Source organism: Onthophagus taurus, chromosome 11 (assembly GCF_036711975.1).
Source record: "Onthophagus taurus isolate NC chromosome 11, IU_Otau_3.0, whole genome shotgun sequence".
In the NCBI taxonomy this organism is placed as follows: domain Eukaryota; kingdom Metazoa; phylum Arthropoda; class Insecta; order Coleoptera; family Scarabaeidae; genus Onthophagus; species Onthophagus taurus.
Genome location: NC_091976.1, coordinates 32,746,638 through 32,758,899, shown reverse-complemented (window position 1 = coordinate 32,758,899; position 12,262 = coordinate 32,746,638). Strand labels below are relative to the sequence as shown.

Here is a 12,262-nt window from a genome sequence, read left to right as displayed (position 1 = left end):
TATGTTTTCGACAGGTTTTACATTACTATCAGAATTACTATGGTAATGTGTATTATGTAGTAATTATGTAGTCGAAATTTGAAAAAGATAGTTTTATTTTTATAGAAATTAAACAGAATTGCAAATGTTGAGTTGGAAAAAAAGTAGAACAACCTTTGATTATATATAATATGGATTGAGCCAACGAGAGAGATAGCTTGCGCAAGGTGATCGAACCGAGATAGACATAGAAGCGTACTGACATATAATGGGCGTGCGTTAATTTATAAGATAAAAACTATCAATTAGAAGTAACATTTATAATACTTACAGGTGATGTGAAACTGTATTATCGCGAACTTTGCACACGAAACAATACATTTTTAAACATAACGGTGTGACTGGCTGTGACACAACAAAACGATAAACGTCAAATGGAAGAGGTTTGACACTTTTGTGCGCATGCGCCCGTCTGTTTAGTACCGTTTTATGTCTATCTTTGTTACACTTTCACATTATCGCTTTCCATCTGCGTCTATTCACCTTGAGCCACATTTTTGTTAGTAGATATATTCAGTTAGCTCAATCCATATTATATATAATCAAAGAGAACAACTTAACAATTTCTAGGTAAATAACAGTTAAATTGAATAAAAAGCAAAGATTTTTTAGTACTTAATACAATCTCCTTTATTATTAATGTCACCGTGATACCTTCGTGACATTGAGTTTATTAAATTGTCAATGATGACAAGAGCAGCTAAACAATTACTATTTTTATTTCGAATTTTATCATCAACTATTTTCCATAGGTTTTCTATAGGATTTATTTTATTTTGTTCAAACCATTCGTTTACGACTTTGGATGTGCGTTTCGGATCGTTGTCCTGTGGAAATTTATAAGAGATAGGCAGATTTTCGTCGGCATAAGGTTCCATAACATTTCTTAATATATCACAGTACATAAATCTGTCCATTACTCCCATAATACGATGTATAGGGCCTACGCCAAAACTAGAGAAACATCCCCAAACCATCACAGAACCACCTCCATGTTCCATTTAATGTTCGCTGCATGTACTTAGAAGTCAGCTGGTAAGCTGACTTTTAAGAGTAAGCTGGTCTTCGTGCAAATAGTCTATTTTAAATTAATCTATTGCGTGTTGTACGTGTTGATACCTCCAAATTGTGTGTTTCTTGTAACACCTCAGCCTTAATTTTGGCTGAAGAATAAAATTGATATTTTCTAGCTGTTCTTATAATTATTCTATCAAGGCATCCATTAATTTTTCTGGGACGTCCACACTTCTTCAAGTCTACAAGTTCCGTCTCACGATATTCTTTAATAATTTGCTATACTACACATTTGTGTAAGGAGAATTTGCGAGCGATATCACATTGTTTAACATGGTTTTTAAAATCATTAATAACCATATCTTTCACAGTTTTACAAACAGCTACACCATGAAGCATGTTTAAGACTGGTCTTATCGAATGTATCTTTTTCCAACCCAAGATTTATAATTTTATTTTATTTCTAATAAAATAAGGCTAGGTTTGTGAAATATTCACTACATAAATTTAATATAATATACACTACCACAGTAATGTAAAATTAAAACATTCTCTACTTTTTTCCAATACTGTATATATATTAGTTGTTATGGTCGGTCCGAGATTTCATCCGTTCTTCCTGCTAGTTCTATTTGGAAAGGGGCAGACGTTTCGCCAAGCTCTCACCTGGCATCTTCATTGTGTTGTCGCAGTCTCTTGTCGGCAGACGGTATATGTATTGGTAGTGCGTAGTGCTTCACGAATGGAGAAGTACAGTGTATTAATTAATTATCGTACTCGACGTCATTATTACAAGTATGCAACCAATATCACAGTATTGATATTGCAATACGGAAATTGCGTATTTACGGCTAAACCCAAATGAATGTTCAGAAACATGATCATTTTTTTTCTTATAAAGAATATAGAGAGCACCACATAGCGGTTACTTCAGCGTAATAAGCTCAAAATGCCATTTTTTGACATACGATCTAAATTAGACTTCGCCTGAAGATGGTTATTATTTAAAAGTCGAAACCGGTGTTCTTGTAAGTTCAAAAATTCGTGAAATTCTATATTACCACGTAATCCTAGTAAAAAATGGATTTGCAGATTGAAATAAAACCCTTCCTGCTACATATTTTTTTGTAAGCTCTTCATACATTCCCCTCGTACAGCGCATGGAATCCCATCGAATTTTTTGAAAATTGAATTTCAACTTGTGCAGGCATATTGCCCGTTTTAAACACGAAGTTGGCAACGGAAATTGTCTGCTGTCCAATGACCGGGGCCCGATCGGGGCGTATGTCAATAAAATATGTTTCGCCGCCGTGCTGCGGTCTGGACGTGTACTCGATCGAACATCTGCCCGACGGAATTCCGTGTTACCTGCAATTCTCACTCCGGTTAACGTTCCAATTGCATTTTTCATCACCCGATGGGAATTTACGAAATTCACCGAGAAAAACCGTTTAGTTTTAAGTGAAATATTGGTGGAGGAGCAGGATAAAAAAATCGACTATTTTATTGGCTTGGGCTACTACGTCGCTTAAAATTCATGAGTTGCAGAAAAGCTGATTCTGCGGAAATCCTGCTTGTTTACTAGGTTGTGGAGAAAAACTGGATTCAATTAGTTATAAATTAAGGAGATCGATTTTTGAAATTACAAGTTTTGTTAAAGAGGATATCTGCATACAAAGTAAATATACATGATGCTCCAGCATCCGGAGAGGATGAGAAGAAAGAGATGTGAAAGCGGCGCCGCGTCGTATCGCACACCCTATTTTTTGTCTGGATCTTTTGTGCGAGTATCTTGGTGAGAGCATCTCACCAATGCAGAGACCTCGCTCCCTACGCAACTACTAAGCTTGTGTGAGGGAGAAGGAGATGTTGCCTCGTAATGAAACTTGCTGTGTCTCTTGGGACCGATTCCCAGACTACGACCAAGTTATCACGTATTCTTATCGCAAATATTCTTTACACTTCAAAATTAAAATAACAAATATTTTTAATTTTAAAATATTGTGTGGAGTGAAAGTTAAAAAATTATAAGCGATTCGTTCTGGTTAACAATCGCTTTACACAACAATAAATTGAGTACGTTGTCGTGTTCTCTTTACATTGTATCAAGCGAGAACTGTAAAAGATCTTGCTGCCGTAAGCAATTCCTTGGGTACCAGGTAAACTTAGCATAAGCCGTGAGAGCTCGGTGTAACGGGTTATCGGAAAACTCGATTTCTGCACACACCTTAACGCCCTTGCTATTAACGCGGTTCCTCGAATTTGTTCTATATTTCAAGTATCTACTACGATGTTAATATAAAGTTTCAAGTTTGTATTGGATGATACAAAAGAATGTTGTGGTTGTCTCAGATTTACGATATCTCGATATTCATCTACAAGCTCCTAAGGAAGTAAAACAGTGTGTGGTTACGGTCCACTTCACATTTTGTACCATTACACGGCACCTTGACCATAACGACAGATAATATTTCAAATAAATAAATGAAATTGCGTTTCTTCTATATAAACTATTAAATAACTAATACTGGTTCGATATTTGAACGCTCCAACGAACGACGTATTCGCTTAATTAACGGCGAAAGGAGCTTAATTCCATATAAGGTTTCTTGTTAAACATTGAGTATAAATGTATTCAATTGGAAGTGGCTTAACGGTATTAGATTTCTATTTATTAATAAATTTTATTTGCTATTAATTAATGTTTCCTAATCGGAACATTGTAAAAGAGGTTAACATACACACAACTCGTTTGAGAGGGGTTTGGTCGAATGTCTGCAAACCCATTACTCACGTCGACCCACTTTACAACAATGAATCGTCGGTAACGTGCCCTTAAACACCGATCAGAGTGTCGCCGAACTACGTTGAACCGTAAATTGCATTCGAACACCATCGATCGTGTAATAAATCTCCTTTGAGACGTTGATAATATTTTCGTTACGAATTACTCAACGATGTAATTTAGATAAGGTTAATTCTCACCAAAAATAATTATTAAAATTAGAACTAAGCAAGCAACCTTGGCTGTTTATACAGCGAAACTATGTTATGTTTGATGAAAACGCGCCCGAGGGGCTACAATCGAGAACGTCAAATATAAACCGCAGTTAAGTTGCACGTCAAATATTTTGGATAAAAAGTTGTATTGAAGATATAATGAGTGTAACAAACTCGTGCCCTTAAACACCGATCAGAGTGTCACCGAACTACGTTGAACCGTAAATTGCATTCGAACACCATCGATCGTGTAATAAATCTCCTTTGAGACGTTGATAATATTTTCGTTGCGAATTACTCGACGATGTAATTTAGATAAGGTTAATTCTCACCAAAAATAACAATTAAAATTAGAAGTAAGCAAGCAACCTTGGCTTGTTATACAGCGAAACGATGTTATGTTTGACGACAATGCGCCCGAGGGGCTACAATCGAGAACGTCAAATGTAAACCGCAGTTAAGTTGCACGTCAAATATTTTGGATAACAAGTTGTATTGAAGATATAATGAGTGTAACAAACTCGTGCCCTTAAACACCGATCAGAGTGTCGCCGAATTACGTTGAACCGTAAATTGCATTCGAACACCATCGATCGTGTAATAAATCTCCTTTGAGACGTTGATAATATTTTCGTTGCGAATTACTCGACGATGTAATTTAGATAAGGTTAATTCTCACCAAAAATAATTATTAAAATTAGAACTAAGCAAGCAATCTTGGCTGTTTATACAGCGAAGCTATGTTATGTTTGATGACAATGCGCCCGAGGGGCTACAATCGAGAACGTCAAATGTAAACCGGAGTTAAACTGCACATCAAATATTTTGGATAACAAGTTGTATTGAAGATATAATGAGTGTAACAAACTCGTGCCCTTGAACACCGATCAGAGTGTCGCCGAACTATGTTGAACCGTAAATTACATTCGAACACCATCGATCGTGTAATAAATCTCCTTTGAGACGTTGATAATATTTTCGTTGCGAATTACTCGACGATGTAATTTAGATAAGGTTAATTCTCACCAAAAATAATTATTAAAATTAGAACTAAGCAAGCAATCTTGGCTGTTTATACAGCGAAGCTATGTTATGTTTGATGACAATGCGCCCGAGGGGCTACAATCGAGAACGTCAAATGTAAACCGGAGTTAAACTGCACATCAAATATTTTGGATAACAAGTTGTATTGAAGATATAATGAGTGTAACAAACTCGTGCCCTTGAACACCGATCAGAGTGTCGCCGAACTATGTTGAACCGTAAATTACATTCGAACACCATCGATCGTGTAATAAATCTCCTTTGAGACGTTGATAATATTTTCGTTGCGAATTACTCGACGATGTAATTTAGATAAGGTTAATTCTCACCAAAAATAATTATTAAAATTAGAACTAAGCAAGCAATCTTGGCTGTTTATACAGCGAAGCTATGTTATGTTTGATGACAATGCGCCCGAGGGGCTACAATCGAGAACGTCAAATGTAAACCGGAGTTAAACTGCACATCAAATATTTTGGATAACAAGTTGTATTGAAGATATAATGAGTGTAACAAACTCGTGCCCTTGAACACCGATCAGAGTGTCGCCGAACTATGTTGAACCGTAAATTACATTCGAACACCATCGATCGTGTAATAAATCTCCTTTGAGACGTTGATAATATTTTCGTTGCGAATTACTCGACGATGTAATTTAGATAAAGTTAATTCTCACCAAAAATAATTATTAAAATTAGAACTAAGCAAGCAATCTTGGCTGTTTATACAGCGAAACTATGTTATGTTTGACGACAATGCGCCCGAGGGGCTACAATCGAGAACGTCAAATATAAACCGCAGTTAAGTTGCACGTCAAATATTTTGGATAACAAGTTGTGTTGAAGATATAATGAGTGTAACAAACTCGTGCCCTTAAACACTGATCAGAGTGTCGCCGAATTACGTTGAACCGTAAATTGCATTCAAACACCATCGATCGTGTAATAAATCTCCTTTGAGACGTTGATAATATTTTCGTCGAAAATTACTCGGCGATGTAATTTAGATAATGTTAATTCTTACCAAAAATAATTATTAAAATTAGAACTAAGCAAGCAATCTTGTCTGTTTATACAGCGAAGCTATGTTATGTTTGACGACAATGCGCCCGAGGGGCTACAATCGAGAACGTCAAATGTAAACCGCAGTTAAGTTGCACGTCAAATATTTTGGATAACAAGTTTTAATAAATGTATTGAAGATATAATGAGTGTAACAAACTCGTGTAAGGTTAATTCTCACCAAAAATAATAATTAAAATTAGAACTAAGCAAGCAACCTTGGATATTTATACAGCGAAACTATGTTATGTTTGACGACAATGCGCCCGAGGGGCTACAATCGAGAACGTCAAATATAAACCGCAGTTAAGCTGCACATCAAATATTTGGGATAACAAGTTTTAATGAATGTATTGAAGTGAGTGCATTAAAGACGTTTAATTAGCTGGGATTTCCCAGCTGAAAGCTATTTTAAGCAAGCTTCGAACTGCTATAAAAATTGAAAGAACCTCTATAGTGCTGTGTCATTTCCCAAGGAAATTGTTTGTGAAAGAATCAATATTTAATTTTACTCTTTTCGAACAACTTTTTTATTAATAAGAAAAAAAGAAGAAAAAGAAGGAAGACTATAAACACATTGGATAGTACTTCCCTATAGATTTTGCCCCAGCAGCGACTAAATCCCGAGAGACACATAGACATCCGTAGAAGGAAATTTTATGACGTGCTCTTTTTGAAAGTACTACGAGATTTAATGGAGGTTCCACACCAAGCGGAAAAGAATTCGCAACCGTTTTCTGGGGTTGAATTTAAAGAGGAAACCATTAAAAGGCAATTACAGCAAGGAACGCCTTCTGCCCGGACAAATTACGACGACCGCATTCGTAACTACCAAGAAAAGTTCGCGTTGCAATCATAAGTATGAACAATGGCGCTGTATAATACACTAACAACTTTTAAACGAATAAGACACAAATAAGTAATCGAACTTGTTTAACCTTCACACAAAAAAAGAATTCGAAATATTTATCTATTAATATTCATCAAGGCGTTATCTACAATTAGAAAGGGTCAATTTGAAATATCGAACGGTGTTACTAAGACTCGGGTACACGACTGTCGTGTCATTAATATCCAAGCTTTAATTATAGACTGCAATACATTTTTAAATGCATTTATTTTAAAAACACAACACCTATTCATTGTGCTACGTTAATTGCAGCATTGCGTGATTAATAATATTGATGATTTTAACAGAAATTAAATCTAAATAAACCTAATAAATTATATATGTGATTAACATTACGTTTAAACCTCGAATTTACGAAACATTGTATAATTCCACTTAAAAAATTCATTTCTTTTCTATTTATTAGATTCTAGCATATTTTTATTGAATAAATTAACACTAGAAAGTATCGGGTTTAACCGTGCGTCTTCAGAAGAATGTTTCTAGTTCTAGGTCTCGTGTTAGTTTTAGTGTTAGTTCTACTTTAAGTTGTTACTCAACGTCTTGGTTTCGGTTTTTAAACAATAACCATCTTCAAATGATCATGTTTTTGAACATTCTAGACAACATTCAAGGCAATGAACCTAGATACATATGACTCTCCAAAGAAACATCAATGTAATTCATGATGAACACATCGTTAAGAAAAAACAAGCGCGTGAAGGAAAAAATAGGGGCAAAGAATGGACTGACTCATCGATAAATGGCAAAGTCTGTATATATACTGTTGATCACCAAGCTGCCATAAACATGTTTGATGCTTCGTATGGTTTCAGAATACCACATCTTCATTATGGAGAGTAAGTCGCTTGACCTCCTCGCTCCCGCTCTATTGCATAACAAAGTAATCTAAAATGCCCAAAGATTCGTGTCAACCTGGATTGAACTTTCTCCTTTTGACTACGTTGTCAAAACTTTTTTAGGCATGGTTGGACTCTAGTCAGATTTTAAGTCTTCAACAATCTTTCTAATTGTGGAACTTAACGCTTCCTTGCGTAGCTCAGGCATCACGTCCATGACACCGATGCCTCTTCCTCAGTTTTGTATAACATATTTAGGAAAGAATTTTTTAAATCAACTTGATGTTTGCAGAATATGCCCAGAAACTTTGCGGAACTAACCTTCCTGTTACAACAACTCTCCAGAAGGAGAAATGTTATTTTGCGAACTTTTGAAGACTCTAGATGATGGAAGAAGGAAATTTGCAAAACTAAATTACTAAAAAGAAGTATTGATATCTGCAATAGAGATGTAGTATACCTCAGCATACCTAATTGTGAACCGCTGATAGATGAATACCACATCGTCATTATGGAGAGTAAGTCGCTTGACCTCCCCGCTCCCGCTCTATTGTAATCTAAAATGTCCAAAGATTCGTGTCAACCTGGATTGAACTTTCTCCTTTTGACTACGTTGTCAAAACTTTTTTAGGCATGGTTGAACTCTACTATATACCACATGGTAGGAATTAGAAATTAATCACGTGATGTCTTTATGGATTTGCTCGAATCTGATTCAAGTCAGATTTTAAGTCCTTAACGATCTTTCTAATTGTGGAACTTAACGCTTCCTTCCGTAGCTCAGGCATCACGTTGACATGTCCATGACACCATGACACCTCTTCCTCAGTTTTGTATAACATATTTAGGAAAGAATATTTCATCAACTTGATGTTTGCAGAATATGTCCAGAAACTTTGCAGAACTAACTTTCCTATTACAACAACTCTCCAGAAGGAGAAATGTTATTTTGCGAACTTTTGAAGACTCTAGATGATGGAAGAAGGAAATTTGCAAAACTAAATTACCTAAAAGAAGCATTGATATCTGCAATAGAGATGTAGTATACCTCAGCATACCTAATTGTGAACCGCTGATAGATGAATACCACATCGTCATTATGGAGAGTAAGTCGCTTGACATCCTCGCTCCCGCTTTGTTGTAATCTAAAATGTCCAAAGATTCGTGTCAACCTGGATTGAACTTTCTCCTTTTGACTACGTTGTCAAAACTTTTTTAGGCATGGTTGGACTCTACTATGTACCACATAGTAGGAATTAGAAATTAATCACGTGATGTCTTTATGGATTTGCTCGAATCTGATTCAAGTCAGATTTTAAGTCTTCAACGATCTTTCTAATTGTGGAACTTAACGCTTCCTTGCGTATCTCAGGCATCACGTCCATGACACCGATGCCTCTTCCTCAGTTTTGTATAACATATTTAGGAAAGAATTTTTTAAATCAACTTGATGTTTGCAGAATATGCCCAGAAACTTCGCGGAACTAACCTTCCTGTTACAACAACTCTCCAGAAGGAGAAATATTATTTTGCGAACTTTTGAAGACTCTAGATAATGGAAGAAGGAAATTTGCAAAACTAAATTACTAAAAAGAAGCATTGATATCTGCAATAGAGATGTAGTATACCTCAGCATACCTAATTGTGAACCGCTGATAGATGAATACCACATCGTCATTATGGAGAGTAAGTCGCTTGACCTCCTCGCTCCCGCTCTATTGTAATCTAAAATGTCCAAAGATTCGTGTCAACCTGGATTGAACTTTCTCCTTTTGACTACGTTGTCAAAACTTTTTTAGGCATGGTTGGACTCTACTATATACCACATGATAGGAATTAGAAATTAATCACGTGATGTCTTTATGGATTTGCTCGAATCTGATTCAAGTCAGATTTTAAGTCTTCAACGATCTTTCTAATTGTGGAACTTAACGCTTCCTTGCGTATCTCAGGCATCACGTCCATGACACCAATGCCTCTTCCTCAGTTTTGTATAACATATTTAGGAAAGAATTTTTTAAATCAACTTGATGTTTGCAGAATATGCCCAGAAACTTTGCGGAACTAACCTTCCTGTTACAACAACTCTCCAGAAGGACAAATGTTATTTTGCGAACTTTTGAAGACTCTAGATGATGGAAGAAGGAAATTTGCAAAACTAAATTACTAAAAAGAAGCATTGATATCTGCAATAGAGATGTAGTATACCTCAGCATACCTAATTGTGAACCGCTGATAGATGAATACCACATCGTCATTATGGAGAGTAAGTCGCTTGACATCCTCGCTCCCGCTCTATTGTAATCTAAAATGTCCAAAGATTCGTGTCAACCTGGATTGAACTTTCTCCTTTTGACTACATTGTCAAAACTTTTTTAGGCATGGTTGGACTCTACTATATACCACATAGTAGGAATTAGAAATTAATCACGAGATGTTTTTATGGATTTGCTCGAATCTGCTTCAAGTCAGATTTTAAGTCTTCAACGATCTTTCTAATTGTGGAACTTGACGCTTCCTTGCGTAGCTCAGGCATCACGTTGACATGTCCATGACACCATGAAACCTCTTCCTCAGTTTTGTATAACATATTTAGGAAAGAATATTTCATCAACTTAATGTTTGCAGAATATGTCCAGAAACTTTGCGGAACTAACTTTCCTGTTACAACAACTCTCCAGAAGGAGAAATCTTATTTTGCGAACTTTTGACGAAGTATTGATATCTGCAATCAACCGCTGATAGATCCCAGTTATCTCAAGCTTACACGCCTAGAAGCCTTAATCTCTAAAAACATCACTTTTAAAGGCACTTAATGACTCCGAATGTCTTTCATTGAATCCGGCTCGTTACAAATAGCTTGCAACTTGATTCTCCCAATACTTTATGATTTTAAATGCCCCCGTTTGTTCTGATTGACTCTCGTACATGAAAATATCTATCTGTTGCTTGAAATAGCAAAATTGCTCCGAATAGCTCTCGATGTATAAATGAATAAATAAAAAATTTAATGATATCTAAAAGTAGACCATAAAATAGGCGAAATTTAATTCTTTTTTGCTGAGTAAACTTTCGATTCCTTTTATTTTCTCTTCTGTATCTCCGTTTTTCGTACTCTTTATCTACCTCTCGGGAGTTTGAGATCACCCGTCGTTCTAATAAACTGTTCCTTAGGGATCCATTGAACGGCCGAGCTTCGGTCTCATCGCCTCTTTACTTATCTTCGATTCTGTCAGAGCCGAGAGCGGTTGGTTTATTTTAAATCCTTCGACGGTTAAAAAATAAATAAAAAGAGACAGTAAAAGATAAGCGGGAAAGTTAAAAAATAACTTTTACGTAATACGCCGGCAAATATCAACTTATTTATCAAAAAACAAACAAATATTGATAAAAAACAAACTGATAAATAATGGATTTTGGGTACGATCAATATTTGCGTGTAACGGATATGTATTAAATAAACATCCTAAAAAGTGAAAATGTAAGTAAATTTAATTTTCTTAAGTTGTTTGAACATTTTTGTGCAAATATTTTTATTCAATCGACATTGTGAAGGAAAACCGGAAGACGACGTACATTAAGAGTATTGCTTATATATCCGGAGGGGGAGAAAACGCGGTATTAGAACGGGTTATTTTAGTAAATTAAGTGTTTTTGTCCCCTTTCGTACAATTCCTTTTATTATTTTGGAAGCTTTTAAACAAAAGCGACCACAAATTCTGTTATTTTGGGGGAACCCCTCATAATTTATGTTCTTCCATTGTTTTCTACATACCTTCTCTCACAATTTATTTACAGGATAACCGTCCAACATAAAATATTCATCCTTTTTTAAAAGATTAAGACCCACTTTTACCACCTTTCGATAAATTTATCCGATAGATAAATCCAGCTCTTAGGCTCGTTACTACCATCTTCTGGTTAAGCTATCTAAGGGATTATTACTATGGTTACGGCTATTTCACGCGCTCTGATTAGCTAGTAGATGGGTTTATCTATAAGATAAATTTAACTAAAAGATGGTAATAATGGGCCTTAGCCAATGAGAGCGCTTAAAACCGCCGTAACCATGGCAACTATCCTCTAGATAGTTTATCAGGAGGATGGTAAAAGTGGGCCTAAGGCCCACTACTACCACTCATAGTGAAAGTCTCTGATAGCGTTATCTATCGGATAGCTTAAAAATTGGTTACTACCACTGTATTTATCTTATAGATACCGCTATCCAAGAGATAACTTTTGAAATATCTGTAACCCGTGGATTGGGTGTGGGATAATTTGCTATCTAAGGGATAATCTAACCTCAAATACGATTTATACTGACGTATAAAATTCGAGCGTTTTACTATTTCAGT

The 12,262-nt window shown here is 35.7% G+C and overlaps 1 protein-coding gene and 1 long non-coding RNA gene across 6 annotated transcripts in view; both read left to right on the top strand.

Annotated features, from left to right (window-relative positions):
- LOC111424972 (E3 ubiquitin-protein ligase Trim9) overlaps window positions 1–12,262 on the top strand; it is an 80,038-nt gene that overhangs the window by 21,110 nt on the left and 46,666 nt on the right. The window lies entirely within an intron of this gene.
- LOC139431663 (uncharacterized) lies at window positions 7,429–11,757 on the top strand. 4 transcript variants are annotated; one of them, XR_011641714.1, is made up of 4 exons: window positions 7,429–9,013; window positions 9,068–9,893; window positions 9,948–10,173; window positions 10,287–11,757. It is a non-coding gene; the product is annotated as an uncharacterized lncRNA (long non-coding RNA). The 4 variants fall into 4 exon arrangements; XR_011641713.1 differs by having other exon boundaries at window positions 7,429–8,145; window positions 8,200–9,013; window positions 9,068–11,757; XR_011641716.1 differs by having other exon boundaries at window positions 9,068–9,593; window positions 9,707–11,757.